Source organism: Thermobia domestica, chromosome 6, assembly GCF_964235325.1.
Source record: "Thermobia domestica chromosome 6, izTheDome1.hap1.1, whole genome shotgun sequence".
Classification (NCBI taxonomy): domain Eukaryota; kingdom Metazoa; phylum Arthropoda; class Insecta; order Zygentoma; family Lepismatidae; genus Thermobia; species Thermobia domestica.
In genome coordinates this window covers 228,781,789-228,798,415 of record NC_137459.1, presented here as the reverse complement: position 1 = coordinate 228,798,415, position 16,627 = coordinate 228,781,789, and the positions used below count along the sequence as shown (strand labels likewise).

The 16,627-nt window shown below is 36.8% G+C and overlaps 1 protein-coding gene across 2 annotated transcripts in view; it reads right to left on the bottom strand.

Moving 5' to 3' along the window:
- Window positions 1–16,627, bottom strand: part of Apoltp (Apolipoprotein lipid transfer particle) — a 6,186,292-nt gene that overhangs the window by 1,431,850 nt on the left and 4,737,815 nt on the right. The window lies entirely within an intron of this gene.

Here is a 16,627-nt window from a genome sequence, read left to right as displayed (position 1 = left end):
CTGCTGGTTTTGACGTCAAGCTTGTGGACATTAATCATCATCTTTCTGACAATCAGAAACAATTATTTTATCCTGTTATAGAGGAGTATAAGGATTGTTTTTCTTGGTCAGAGGATGATTTTTGAGTGGCCAAGGGTTACGTACATGACATTAATATGCCTGATGACGTCCCGGTACACACGAATCAGTTTCCAATTCCCTTCCACTTAAGAGAAGAAGTTAAAAAACAGGTTGATACTTTGCTCAAACAAGAGGTAGTTAGAAGGCAGGTGTGTAGCCAGGGAGGGGCTAGAGCGGGCAATGCCCTCTCTAAAATATTTTTTCCGCTCTAAAAAGGACGTTATCCAGAAGTTTCAAATTGTTTCAGCAAATCCCAAATAAGAAAATCTTGTGATTTTATTTACTCAATAAAATTGAAGTTAGCTCGCATTTACTACTACTAACAAATGAAATTGAACGTGGCGTATATTTCTACGAAAAACAACAGTTATTGTTACTGCTACATATACTCAATAATCTCCCATGTATTACTTTTAGTCATTCCAAGAGTTTGAAGAATCACAACCACGACAAGCATTCAAGGCGTTGGAAAAGATGCCCTTCCAAAGAATACGCATATGAAAATTGACCCGAAAATAGGCTATGTGACATGAATGTGAGTATGTGGCTTGTGCATGTGTAACATTGCAGGTAAAAAACGTTTGTTTTGCCGACTTGACAGTACATGTCCCACGTGTGCCTGCAATTAACGTGTAAAACATGCAACATGTCCATGTTAATTACAATGGAAGAAAAACGCATGTCTCATATATGAGACTGGTACCGAAACTGTGATGTCTGGAGAAAACGTACAAGCGCCTCTAGAATAGTCAGATACAAAAAAAAAAAAAAAAAAAATCAGTGGAGAATTCGGAAGTTTTGCTTATTGTAAGAATGGTAACAATGCTGTTTTCACGTGATTTGAGTCTTTGCGGGGGGCACCCACTAAAATAAATCAATGATTGTAAATTTTTCTAAATAGCAGTTTGCATCGGCTCACTTTGTGTTTTCTGAGTGGCCCCGAACCATTTGTTTCACGATTTGTTTACAAATATACGGAGTGAAGAGAACGTTAATTTCTTATATGCACTGAGAGAAAAAAATCAAGACGGCAGCAGAACACCGAACCTATTATTTTAAAAAAGATTTTGTCACACACAATTATAATTGCGCGCAATAATAAGTAGCAGAGAGCTTAGCGAATTTTCGGAAGGAAACAAAAACAGTAGAAAATGAACTACAGGCAAATGTACCTCACCAGACGTTTCCAATTACTCTACTGACTATTATAACGCCACAAATATGAAGCAGGCATCCATCAAGTCATTTTTTGGTCCAAAAGTTATCGAAAATAAAACTAATTCAGAAGCAGGATCATCTGTATCAACATGTGTAGAAGGTCAAGAAGAAATTAAGGTCAAACATCTGATTTCCATGATGTTAGTATTGATTTCCACCATGTATCAGACCTTGGCGGTACAAAGCCTGCTCTGCCGCATCTTGCAAATTTTCCAGGTTCCAGCATTTCTAGTTCAATTCGACGATTTCGTTCAATATGGTATAAAACGTGGGATTGGCTCGAGTATTCTGTTATGTTAGATGCTGCCTTTTGCTCCCACGCCGGAAATATCCGTCAAGAAACAGTGATCCCTCATTTGTGTAGAATGGTTTCAGAGACTTTAAGCATGCACCGAGAAGAATAAGGAATTTTCTCTCACGCCGATTATGAAACTCATAGACACGCTGTAGCTTGCTACTTGGAGCAACGGAAACGTGAGGACTCGGGCGAAACGGTCGTGAAGAAGGTGTGTAGTGATGTAATTATGAATAATAGGTACTATGTGAAAAATGTGATGGAAATATTTCATTTCTTGCCTGTGAATCAGTTGTCCTTTAGGGGAGATTCTGAGTGCGAGCAACTTGGAAAACAATCAAGTGGTTTGATCTTAAATTTGTTTGAATTTAGTATTCGTAAAGATCCTAAAGTAGAATTTAGTATTCGTAAAGAAATCGTCAAAACCATCTATCCCTGCCAATGCAACATACACTAGTCCGGACATTCAGAGTGAGATAATTCATTTCATGGCAGAATCTGTTCAGAGGAAAATAGTAAATGAAGCAAACGAAAATACATTTTGTTCATTACTTGCAAATGAAACCAGAGACAAGCAACGAATTGAAGATTTGTCTGTCGGAAATAGGTACCTTGTGAATTTTAAAGTGCAAGAAAGATGCGTAGCTATACTGAAGTTGGGCAAACAAGACGCTGCCAGCATTAAGAACGCCATTTTACATTGTTTAATAAAAGTAGAATTCAAAACCGACACGATAATAGCACAGTGCTAGGTTGGAGCACCTGTCATGAGTGGACAGAAAGATGAAGTGCAAGCTCTTTTGTCTGAGGATTTGAAGAGGAACATTTTGTTTGTTTACTGTTTCAATCACCAATTACATTTAGTTATTTGTAGAGCCATTGACACAATTCCTGAACTAAAAGAGATCTTTGATAATTGTCATTAACTATATTACATTTTCAGAAAAGGACGCCTTGCAGCAGATTACGCAGGAAGGAGTTTAAAGCGATTGTTGGGACAACGCTGGGCTGGACATGTATACAGTGACTGTAATTCATGACGACAGATTTCACATATTAAGTGCACTGATTGCAATTCAAACTTCCCATGAAGAACACGCCTCAATGACAGTTGAATCTACCGGTTTACTACATCAAATCTCCACTAAGACTTTCTGTTTCCTTACTGAGTTCATGTTCAGGGTTCTTGGATTTCTAAAAACGACAAACGCACTGCTACAAAGAAGAGATTTGGACATTGATGCCGCTGTGAAGTTAATAGGCTCGGTAACAGAACAGCTCAGGTCTTGCCGGCAAGATGAAGGAATATTCGAAAATATCCTTCACGATGCAATGAAGGCATATGCCTTAAACACTTCGATTCAGCAAACATTGAAACGCAAATGCACACTCCCCAGGCGCTTAGCAGATTCAGTTGTTGATTTGGAAGGCATAAATTTGGAGAAGGAAAGGAAGACCAGAAAGAGCTGAAAATATTATTCTGCGAAGTTCTCGATATCTCCGTCGAAGAAATTCGGAGCAGATTCAGTGAATCAGGGACAGCTCTGATTGGCGCCATTCACCGCTTACTGAGCGAGAAAAGAAGTGAAGAAAACTTAAAACCTCTGTGTGATGTTGTAAAGTACAAAGACCTGCATTCCAATGTGCTTCAGAATTTGAAGCAGGAAATAGATCTAGCAAATCGACTGATTAACAAGACATCATCTCTGGAAGAGCTCACAAAACAAATTGGAAAATATGGCAAGGCTTTTCCGGGCCTAAAGATGTTTACCGAAATTGCTCTAATTACTCCGTCTTCTACTTCCACGGTCGAAAACTGCTTCTGACATCTGACAGCTCTCCTTCGACTCACCGTCTGTCTATGGGACATGAAAGAAAATCGGACCTCGTTCTCCTGGCTTACAACAAAGATATTCTGCGTGCACTAGATCTAGAGCAGCTTGGAATTGAATTTGCGAAGTGCTCACGTAAACTCCGTTTGATGTAATTACTTACATCAGGACTGTAAAAATATTTATTTTACTTATGTCAGGGATGTTTCTTAATTTTAATACATACAAATATTCCATAATCTACTTGTAATAAAGGTATTGTAGTTCCAAAATACTATAATTTAGATAACAGTTAATAAATGTTCCTAATAGGGATGCGCTCGAGTCGAGACACACTTTGTAAAATTCGAGACGAGTCGAGACAAACGTATTTCTCGACTCGAATTTTCGAGTCGAGACACGAGTCGAGTCGAGACGGCTCTTAAAAATCTCGACTCGACTCGAATGTCTCGAAAATCTTTCTATAATTTTTAATATTATTTTGAAGAAAGTATTCACTCAGAAACAGCCTTGAAACCAATTCCAGCTTTTATTCCTTCAGAAAGGTACAGAACGCATAAAATTAATAGTTAATCTTTAAAGATCAAGATTTAATTTTCAGCTCAATTCAGTTAATTAGAACTAATAGTTAATGTCGTTGTATTCGGTTGTACTGCAAATATAATGATAATAATAATAATAATTGATTATCTAGTTTGTATAAAACTATTATCCGTAGTCTAAATCCTAGTTTGTATAAAACTATTGCGATAAAGTGAACTTCATAAATTCTATGAATGAGCAGTTGGTAGTCTATAGTAATTTAGCATAGTTATAATTATTGTGTTTTTGTTCCCAGGAACGCAATAGGGTTACGTAACTTCTGGATTATTCGCTTGCCCAACTATTCTGAGGCTTTAATATGTTGCAGCATATCACGAGCTACGGATAATATATAATGTAACATTTGTTGTACGTCACATATTATGAAACGAGACTATTTTACATAGTACATCTTATCTAATATAAATAAAATAAAGAGTTTGTTTGTGTGTTTGTCTGTCTGTCTGTGTGCGACCTGGGACCAGACGAGTGGACCGAGAGTTCCCAAAATTTGGTCACGGGTACCTTAGTCCAGGCCCCAGATCAAGACGAAGCGTTTTTTTTAATTTCTAACCAGGGGGGTCTCGGGGGGGGCGTTTACTGGGACCGACTTGGGACCAGACAAGTTGACCGAGAGTTACCAAATTTTGGTCACGGATACCTTGGTCCAGGTCCCAGTCTAAGGCGAAGCGTTTTTGTCAAAATTGGAACCAGGGGTCTCAGGGGGGCGTTTAGCGAGACATGTAGTAAAAGTAATCCAAATTGATCGACATTAGTGTCAAATCCATAGTTTTCACGGTCGCTGAGATCAATGGTGACACTTCCATCAGCGATGACTTGCAAATTCAGCTACTACTGTATGCGGGCCGGGTGTCAGCGGGTGAGGAATACCGAGACATGTATAAACAGCCCATATTGATTGATACTAGTGTCAAATCCATAGTTTTCACGGTCACTGAAATGAATGGTGATACTTCCACAGGTGTTGACTTCCAAATACAGCCCCCATGCGAAGAATGGGTATATTAAGCTAGTATTACAATAAATGGACTGCTTGGATGCCAAGAACTAGTACAGATAAGTACCATTCTCTTCTATGAATAGGTACTTTTTAAAAGGATTTTTGTAAACACTAAGTTGTAAAAGAATGAACTACATACAGTAGTTATGGTTTTGGTTCCCAACATAAAAGAAATATGGATTGTTCATGAGATATTGAACTTCAACTTTCACTCCTGGAAAATTTCAATTTTGGAGTTAGGCCACTTGGCATCAAAGCAGTTCACTGTAAGATAAATACATTCCGCACATTAGTAATATAGTTATTCAGGGGCCTTCGATTTCCATCCTCTCAAATGAAAGCTGAACGATTGCTTGATACATGCTGACTATATAGGAGAAATAGTGTATTAAGTTTTCGAGCTTTGGTGCGTATCCGTATTTACACTCTGATATAACTTTAAGTTCACACTCAAATCGAGCTAATTGTTTAATGCATTTCGAAAGCTTTTGTTTTTATGCAGCTCATTAAGGAAAATCTATTTCATAATCGTAACATTTATGTACTAAGAAACTATGAACGTAAAGTGGACTCGACCTAGCCCCGTGGCCGCTGTGACTCAGTGGCACAGCTCTCACCCTTGGTGTGTGAGGACTCTGATTCTGTGTGTGTGTGTGAACTCCGCGGCTAGTGTACGCGTCTTTGCCGTGGAAGACTCGGGTTCAATTCCCGGCGCGAGCTCATGTAGTTCGGATTCCACGTTAATCAGTCGGTCTATATTTCATATATCCTCGCTGCTGAAAGAGACGGTAAAGTCAAAATCAACTCAACAATATATATGTGTGTGTGCTTATGTGAATTTCCTCGTGGCTGTATGGTTAACACATACGCCTTGATCGCGGGAGACTCTGGTTCGATTTACGGTGGAAGCTCATGAAGTTGTTACCGGTATCCCACTTTAAACTGTAGATCCATGCCTCATATAACCATAGATATAATATATATGCCTTTGATACACTTATTTTCCGACTTGGAACCCATCGAAAATTTCCGGACACAGAGTCCCGTAGACCGAAAATGAGAAACATGGGTACAGAGTAAAACAGCCATAGAAATTTAAGCTTTTTAGGCTAACTTAATCCTTACATATAATGCAACTAGCTTGGCCAAGTTATAATGGAGGAAATGCTATCATTGCAACACTCTGAGAATAGAAAATGTTCGTCAGGTATTACTATCCCCCCTCTCCTGCAGAATGAAAACCCTGACTAAAACTCAATATATATATATATATATATATATATATATATATATATATATATATATATATATATATATATATATATATATAAAACTATTTTGTGTAATGTAACAAACAGTGGCGGATAGTATTCATGTTTCCTTACGAAGGTTCGCTTCCATCTTCCTCTCCCCAAGAACTAAGATAAATTAAAAAAATTGCTATTACTTGTTAATCTTGTACAAAGGACGCAATTAAAGTCCCAGTGTAACACCCCTTCACATTTAGATTTTTCCCCTGGAAGAAAACCAGTTATTATTGTTTCTTGATTTCTCAGTCTCACCTACATAAACATACGAATAGAATTACAGGATAGGACATGTTTAGAGTGCTTGCACGTGACATCTAACTATATTTCTCATCAAATGTGTCACATATGAAAATTTCCGTTTGTACTGCCTCTATTTTGTGGTACATATGTTTCATTTATGTTATGTAGCTAAAATTCGTTAGGAAACAAGTACAGACTGCGCCTGTGTGCCTGACAAAACGTAAATGTACTGGATAATTATTTCTTCACTTTCTTCCAAAAAAAAAGTAACCCATCTCATGTCGGCTAAAAAAAAAGGAGGTAGCGGACCAAAGATAGCCGTTATTTACCTAAGGTCGTTACACAGCAGGGGTTTCATTCAGTCAGAGGGAAAAGAAAAAAATAATTTAAGGTTTCTACATTTGTTTTGAACAGCAATATACTTCTTCCTTTTATTTGAAGAACCATTTCCTTCTGATTTGTCTGCATCAGAAAAAATACAAAAAATCACTAGAATGTGCCTATTTACCCAAGTACGTACTAGATCACTAGTTCAATAGTAAAATCACTAAATCTAGTACGAAATCATAAATGTGGCATCCCTGGGTTGGAGCGAAAGTAATGGTTGGAGTAAAAACTAGTCCGTATTTCTACTGCGTTCTGTTGTTGAATTCACAGAAATGTTCAAAAATAAATTCAAAAAGTAAAACACGATCCTACAAAAGACTGTTTACTTGCTCACTGGTTATAGTATTGTGAACTGAAACTCAAGTGCGCAGTCATGTTGAATACTTCTGTCCCTTTCTACTTTACAACTTGAGGTGGGATGAGGGTCAGGATAGATCTAGTGATATACCGCTAATGAAAGTGCTTCAGTACAGAGTCGGAAGCGGTATGTATTGTTTATACTATTTACAACGTTACCCCCCACATAAAATATAAATTCACCCTTTCTCCTTTCCCTTTTTCGAATACAATGAACCGACTCTTTTGCTGAAGAAAGATGCTAAAAGAAAATTGAAACATCTGTGTCTAAACTTTCTTTGAAGCGCAGTTTTTTGTATTTGTAAGGTTTTGCGAGTGTTTTCGAGATAGCCAAATCTTTTACCATGGACTCCTGCTGCGAACTGACCATGAGTAAACACCCGATCTCGCTGTGCTCAATTTCTCTCGCACACGTGAAATGGGTTTGTTGTTTCCAAAACAAATAGGGAGTTACCTTGTGCTTTTGCATTTCTGCACGCACACAGGTACCATTGTTGTTTTAATGATCAGAAGAAATATCAAAACCATCCGATATATATGATACGACACAGCTAACAGAGGGAGGCAAAGATAAAAGTAGGCCTATACCAAGTTTTCCGCGTGGTACCATTATGGAGAATAAATATTTGTAAAGTCACGTAGATGCGCTTAAACCTATTCCATCTGTCCTTATAATTTTTCCGGTCTCATCAATTTCTCAGGAGAATACGTACAACATATGTCCAAATTCCATATATACTCTTTCTAAACTAATGAGTAAACTCATTAAGAACACCAACTGATATCAATAAACAGGAAAGAAAACAATACTTTATACTTCTATCATTTGGTACACATCTCTATGAAGCACAGCTTGTTTCTTTTCGAAATAGCTCCTTTGTGTCACAGCTGTGGTTAGTTTTGTTTTGTGTTATGATGAAAGAGAGAAATGCAACATTTGCTTCGCGGTGAAGTTATATATATTATTAAGATGAGCGGTGATAAGCGAGGTTTAACAAATAGTGCCTTTCGGATAAACAATTTAACGGGTAGTTGCAGTCCGTGTTGAGAATCGAACCAAAGCTATGTAAGACATGTTAATATTGAGCTCTTTTGTGGTAAAAGTGAACTTCAGAAACACACAAAAGACTTGAAACATCAAGCTAATGTAAAGCAATTGAAAAATAGCCTACCTATCGCTGCATCTTTTCTCTGGCTAGGAACATGCAGTGTGTAGCAACAAGAATCGTGCTAAGGACTTTTTTTTCGAGTCAACATTGAAAGTTTGGCCTTGTTCCCACGGTCTACACATACTGAAGATCACAGTGAAATTTGACTTATAAAAGCAGTGATGATTTTTTTTAGAAAAATAGTAAAAATTAGCAATCTATCTCGCGCTAGTACTATAACGACTAGCCCAAAATCAGCTTAGGTTCTGTTGGTTGTATGTAGGATTGTCTAAATCGTTGTGATGTTTGTGAATTATATTGTTTTCATTCTTAGTGGGCGAAAGTGAAAATAAAAATATAACACTAAGGAAAGTGAAAGAAAAGAAGGTACTTAATTTTACAACCTGAAACTTTAGTGAGCTAAAAGAGTAAACACTGATACCTTTTTCACATTCATACTACGTCAAATGAGTTATCAAAATTATGTGACTTCCATATATAAAACGGGTATATTTTTTATATAAGGGGTTTCTCAGTCGCCATAAAGTTATACACACCGTCAACCAAGAATTGACTCGTGAAAGTTTTCCGTATATATTCAGGAGAGATAAAAGGTTGTTGCGAAATGAAAAAAAAAAGCATATCGATAAAGCTAAAGGGAAAAGAGTCACTGACCATCAGATCTCTTTCAATGCAATATATATTCTGGCTGACAATATGAAAAGACACACCAACGTCATAGAACAGATTGACGGAGGAGAGTTGTCTTTTGATGTTATTTGACTGCTGCTTTGTGGTTCCGGAAGGAACGGAACAAACCTCTCAAACTGTACATAAGGAAAACAAAGTAAAATGTTCATCTTACTAATGACCCTGAATTTGATCACTAAGCTGTGGGAAGGAATGTTTTTCTTTCCTTTCTTTCGTTTTGATGATTTGATGCTTTTAATGTCGCTTTCAACACCGAAGCTTAACTCATATGTGATCCCATTGGAATCGAATCCGTATGCTATACATATGAGAAGCTCTATGTTGACATCGAGTATATATTTAACAATATACCGAATTGTGAAGTCATAAGAAGTATATTCGAGTCGATTTAACTTATTTGAACTCGCATAAAATAATCTAATATTAGTATCTTTGTAGCAACTTGTGAGATATTTATTCAACCTTTAGATGTTTGTCAGTCTTACCCCCATTTTTTCAATATAGTTTAGAAATTGTATTTGTGTGATACTCAGGGAACACAAAATGCTACTTAGTAAATAACCAGTGGTTTTGAAATAGTCTTTGTTACTACTTAGTTTATCATCTAAACAAATTAGATGGGGCACTATGGCTCAGTGGTAGAGCGCTTACCTCTGGTGCGTGGGGCTGTGGTTCGATTCCCGGCAAAGTAGTTTTGTAGTGGACAACATCGTGCTCGTGGGTTTTCTCAGGGTACTCCCGTTTCCTCCCACAATTTCATTCCAACAATTCTTCCATCATTATTCACTTACTTTAATCAATATCTTCCTTAGCCTAACAGGTATAATCCTGGGAGGTTAAACTCAAAGATTTCATTTCATTTTTAAAAAAAAACAATTAAATCATAATTAAATTGAAGGTTTATTCTTTTAGGATGGGAAACATATTGACACCCATGGCCGTAATCAGGCTTGTAGATTTGGTCACACAGACATAGTTTAGGGTCAGGCTCTTAAGTATTCTTTTAATAAACAATGCTGAACAAACTAGACAATCGTGTTTTAGGATTGTAGAAAATGACCGTGAATAATGTTCAAACACAATTATTATTATATTTATTTCTTTGACTATTGGATCTTTACATTAAAGTGTTAAACAAAACAGAATAATTGTTTATATAATAGTATTCAAGAGTTTTCTCGTCATGATTAGTTTTGTAAACAATTCAATTACACATATTTGATGTTTATTTCTAAATAATAAGTCCTAATACAATTTCATAAAGTTCTAATTCTTCTTTAGTTTGTATCACTTTACACAATGACAAATCCAAAAGGTGTGTTGTGCAGTACCAGTTTTACACGTTATTCAAAATGTTCCAAAACACAAAGAATAATCTTTAATTTCTGATATTTTAGTCGTCACAAATTACAATTTTATAATGTAGTCAATGTTTATAATTACTGGGCAGTTGGGCGTTTAAACTAATGACACCATAATAAAGTCAAAACCATAATTTCAGGAATTGATTCTGAGTTTAACGTCCCGTTCAGCAGCGAGGCTATGTGAGACGTGGACCTACTGATTAACTTGGAATCCGAACCACATGAACTCCCAACGGGAATCAAGCCCAGGTTTCCCACGCCAAAGGCAAGTATGCTAACCGTTAGCCACGAAGGAGCTCCACCATAATTTTAGTGGGCGATAAGAAATATCTCGCCAGTGCTTTTACAATAAATAAAATTTTATTAAAGAATAGTGGTAAGAGATTTTATAATAGCTCTTTTATTTACGAGATATGAGTATTTTGAAAAAAAAAAGCAACTAAAGAATAGGTTGGCGGAACCACAAAAGACTCGTAAAATAAACTTTCTTCGAAATACATACGCACCTTACTCACCTTTTATAATTGCTATGCTTACGTTCTCCATAAAAACAGAAATTCTCTTTTAGTGATACTTTACTCAAGATCATGAAGTGGGTTGAAATTTAATTAAAGGCAAAATACAATACAATAATCCACAAATATTGCCTCAAGTGAGTTTAAAGATTTCTATACACTAGTGCGAAACCGGGCTCTGCCGTTGCGATCGATTTGCAGGTCTTGAGACGAAAGTAAGAAGGGACTTACGCACACAGTAAGTAAAAACAATTACTATGCCTGTAACTTTCCCAAAAATGGGTATATCTTAAAACTAACCTCACCATTATTTTTCTAATTAAATTCTAGCCCGAAATTATGTATCATATTACCCTATTCCCATTTTGAAAACTTGACCTTAATTCAAAATGGCGGATTTCAAGATGGCTGCCATCAAGTCATATCTACCATACGACTTCCCCCCAGGACTTATATGTATCCACATGGTTGTTCTTCACTTTTCTTCATTAACGCTCCGTTTACAAAGGGTAGTAAGGGACTTCTGCAGTAATCTCTAATAACCACATCACAACTCTTAAAAGTTATTTTTTTTTAAAAAAATAGAAAACATGCACCATGGCAAAAAATTGTCATCACAAGCAATGATGCATACATGCCTTCTACCAGCAAAAAAAGTTTCATTGAAATTGGAGCCGGACATTTGAGTGATGTCCCTTGTGGGATGTGATTGAACGTGACGTCAGAACACATCGCCCCCCTTCCCGGAATTTACGGGAATTAGGTGACCTGAGTGAGCACATGTGGTGCCAGCTCTCTCCAGCGACCTATCAAGGATCATTGCGTGTATGCCAAGACGTGTCGCCGTTTTTATCCATGCCAAAAGTCGACATACTGACAATTTTGTAGGTAGTCATGATGGTCTGGCTGATGTGTGCGTATATTTTAACTCGTATATTTTGTCTCGACTCGAATTTCGAGACGTCTCGACTCGAATTCGAGTCGAGTCGAGACAGAGACTGTCGAGTCGAGACACGAGTCGAGACAGAAACATATTTTCGAGTCGAGACACGAGTCGAGACAACATTTTCTCGAGACGAGTCGAGACAGGCTTAAATCTCGACTCGACTCGACTCGAATGCATCCCTAGTCCTAAAATAAATTGTTGTTTTTTTTTACTTTTAACACTAGTTAGTGTATTAAAATATATATAGATATACCATCATTTTAACAAAAAAAAGTTAACTATGATATTTGATATTCGTGGATTTGGTAGTGTAATATTTATAAGCATAATAAAGTTTTTCAACTTTCTTATAGATTCCATAAATAATAAATAAATATATAAATGAACCTAGACATTGACAACGACATGCGCCTCAAGAAACAAAAACTATATATATATATATTAGAGAGAGAAAGAGTTTTTGTGTTCCTTCAGGTCCCTGCCATTGCCCCCTCAGTATTCATCATTGCCCGCCCTAAGCTCTCAGGCTGGCTACGGGCCTGTTAGAAGGTGTGTGTAAAGTTACAATTCACCCACTCTTCTCGTGAAAAAGAAGTCTGGATCGTTCAGATTTATTTTGGACATCGGAGGGGATACACCCCGAGTAATATTTTAAGACATAAATATTTGATTGTGGTTGTTGATGCTAATACCAGTTATAGTATTTGTACCAGTACTACCAGTTATAGTGAACCCACTGGCAGAAATAACAGCGTCTTCTGTTGGTAGTTTTCTTTATGAAAATGTAATTTTGAAATACGGTATTTTTAAAGAAATAGTCACAGGCAAAGGTCCATGCTTTACTAGTAACTTATTCAAGGAGTTGTGTGCAATGATTGGAGCTAATACTCGATTTGTAAATGACCAAGCTCATTACACTAATTGGACTGCTGAGATAGCTATCCGAAACATTGAACAGAGACTGAAATCTGCGTTGTGTAATAAAGATAAAGAAAAAAAGGCCGAACTGCTGCCATCTGTTGTGTTAGCCCACAATTTTACTGTCAAGTTATCTTCCGAATACAGCTCTTTTGAACTTTTGTATGGATTCCGATGTAGAATGCTACACGAAGAAATTTTGGACACCCCGTGTCAATTTCACGACAAGGCTGAACGTTTGAGGCAACTTGGAGAATAAGAGACAAAGCCCATGCCAAATGGTTCCAGAGACATAAGACGGCAACGAAATTTTATGACAAACGTCATTCGAAACCCTATTTCAAAGTCGGAGACAAGGTATGGATTTTGGACAGCACCATGAAGAAAGGATGAACCAGAGCTTTTAGGGGACGTTATTTTGGTCCAGGAATCATTCAGGATATTGACCACCCAAATTCCTATTTTGTTAAGTTAAAGACTGCGCGAGGAAGATTCAAGGTTGATTCGATTGCTGTGCAAAAGTTGAAAAAGTACTACGAGAAACAGAAGGAAAACGAGGAAGAAGGAGAAGAAGATGACGTTGACTTAGATATACAAGACGTTGTGGAGAATAATACTACGAAAGCCTGCCCGTGCCGAAGTACAGGAAGAGATAGAAAGGAGAGAGGATAAAGAAGAACATTGTGAATTTTTTTGATCCTGCGGTGAACATGATAGAAAAAGAAGAAGACATTCCATCTCTGAAATTTCGTGATGTTGTGATTCCCAACCAATTACCCACTTGGGCTGAAACAGGGAAGAATTGTTCCGGTTTGAAACCGAAGTTTGGTCCCAATTCTGTAATCAACAACAACAAAAAAGTGTTTTTCGACGCTACTACCAGCCTTGTATTTTTTTTTTTACAATCCATCAAATATCATTAAGTACAAATACTAGAATAATAGTAAAATTCATTTCTAAGTACTATTGCTGACATTTTTAATTTGCCGTGCCGAAACTACTTTTATAAGATGAACACTTCCCTCACTTGATAGCAACATAGACAGATTGACTGAAACTTTCGTACGTCGTAAGCTCCAATATGCCTCTACAGGTAATTATTCGCGGAGATGTTTACCTAGAATCAATGAAATCTTTACGATCTATGAAAAGAGATTTAACAGACTTTGTTCTTATCTGCTGTCAATCTGAATTCCATCGGTTTATTTATCTCCGGTAACAACCCGAATTCACGCACATGAACTAGCGGGGGACAGAGAATGAATAGCCATTTTAAGTAGCCTACGATCTTCACTCCTCAAACCCAAACGACTGAATGACAAATTAGCAACACAGCTGAGGTCATTCACTTCTTTTCCGTAAGCAAAGGGAGGGTTTCCTCTGTCAGCGGGTGGCGAACATGGGGCCGAAGCATAGTTCGCATAGTTTCTGAGGGTACAAGTGGAATAGACAGGCTCTATCTGCTGTTCTGCACAGTTGTAAAATGCAGTCAATATCTTAAACAGCTTTTAATGGAAGAAAATTATTTTTTAATTAGTGCGCTCTAATATTACCCTAGCAAGGAAAAATAAAACTGAATATGCAATATTAATGCTAACAAACATTTGGACGAATTTCAAAGTGTATAAAATAAACAGTTTTCATAATATTTTGGAAAGAAATATGCAATGTTATTATAAATAGGAAAATCTAATCGCACTCCGAGTGTTGGACGCAGCCTTAAGATCGTAGAGTAAAGAAACCTCTTGAATTTCCAAGGTAGGAAATTTATATACTAACAACTAATGAAACTGTGCGTTCATAGAAAAGTGGATCGATATATGTATTATATTAATTGTAGGTTTTGTAAATACCAACAAACAAGAGTAGCACTTCATAGTGTTGAATATCGACGCCATAACGGTTTCTCAGTCAATTAATTTATATGAGGAAATATTATATTTATTCTTTGAAATAAACGAGAATTTTAGCAAGTTAATATAACAGAAAAATACCACCTCATATAAATCAATGGGTTAGAAAGAAAGGTTACAAATCAACATTCAAGAAAACACACCCATCCTTCCTTTCATTAAAGTCTATTTTCGAAAGCTACTTTGAAACAATGGCGTGCGTTTGCCGCAACTAGATTTTGGTGTTGTTTGTCTCAATATTTTATTGCGGACATATTAGTTCCTATTACAGTGAAGATTAGCACATACCTGACTAAACAGCTGTTTCCATACACTTATATCCATTGTTACCTTGCAAATAAGTTGTGAATGTTCTCGCTTTCGGGACGAGAGAAATCTCATATAATCTCTCTGCTGAAAAAAATATTTAGCTCCGAATGAACACGAAACATCCTAAATTTCACGATAGCTTCGTAAATTGACAAATGCGTTTTCTCTTTTAACGGAGTCATTTATACAATGCAGTATTTTTCGTTATATTATGTAACTACAGACCGGCTTTTATACACTTAAAGAAATATAAAGGTGAATCGAAAATTAGAACCACACTATGCTTATCATTTTCAAAAGTATTACACATACCTTCTAGACTAAAAGTGTTGTTATGACGTAAATTTCATATTCACAAACATCTTACTTGAACTTTCATTAACTTTAATTGGTGTTGTTTTAGCAAAATGCAGGCTATAATCAGCTCAGACTTTCAAATGTTTTACTTTTAAATTCGAATTAAATTTAGAAATGTTCATATTTCATATATTCTAGCAGGACAATATGTTCTAAAACACATAATTAAAAGTAGAAACTGCTTTTGAGGGAAGTCAAAAGTCTAAACTTGTATTGCTTCAAAGTAAGGGAGAAAAGATAGTCTGATTGAATTATAAGTTATGGATCACGATTGTGAACATTATTGCGGAGTCCCAGGTTCCCAAATAACTTGCATATACCTATATATATGGTAGTGCAGCTGGCAAATTGCGCTTTTTCTCTGGGAACAATGTGTGGTTTAACTTAGCACTACAATTGCACGAAGCCTTTCATATATATATATATATATATATATATATATATATATATATATCTGTGTGTGTGTGTGTGTGTGTGTGTATGTGAAAGGCTTGGTGCAATATTCTGCTAAGCCACATATTGTTCCCAGAAAAAAGAAACTCAATTTTTGCCAGTTGCATTACCCTACCAATTAATGAAGGCAAGAACAGCACTAATGATTTATTACTGGCACTTAATCTCCATTATTGCAAATTGGTCAACTGAGAGAAGTGAACCCGAGCGCGAGCATAACTGAAAGAACTGAGCCCTAACGTGAGCCCAAGTAAAATTAGTGAGCGCGAGAACGAGCGAGCCCAGGGCCAAATGGCCATCTATGATATATTTGGAATATAAATAATAATGTACCATAGATACAATGCACACCTATGCATATTATAAAATATAAATTTCATCACTTGAATGAGAATCGTGAGGGCGGTTGAGGGTGAGTGAGAGGGATTCGGTTGAGGGTAAGGGTGGATGAATGCGAGGGAGTCAATTGAAGATTAGGGTGGCTGAGGGTGAGTGCCAGGGTGTCGATTGAGGGTGAGTGTGAGGGAGTAGTTGAGGGTGAGGGTGAGGTAGTCGATTGAGGGTGAGGGTAGCTAAGGGTGAGTGTGAGCGTGAGTGAGGTTTACCAAAAATGACCACCTCTGTTCTGAAT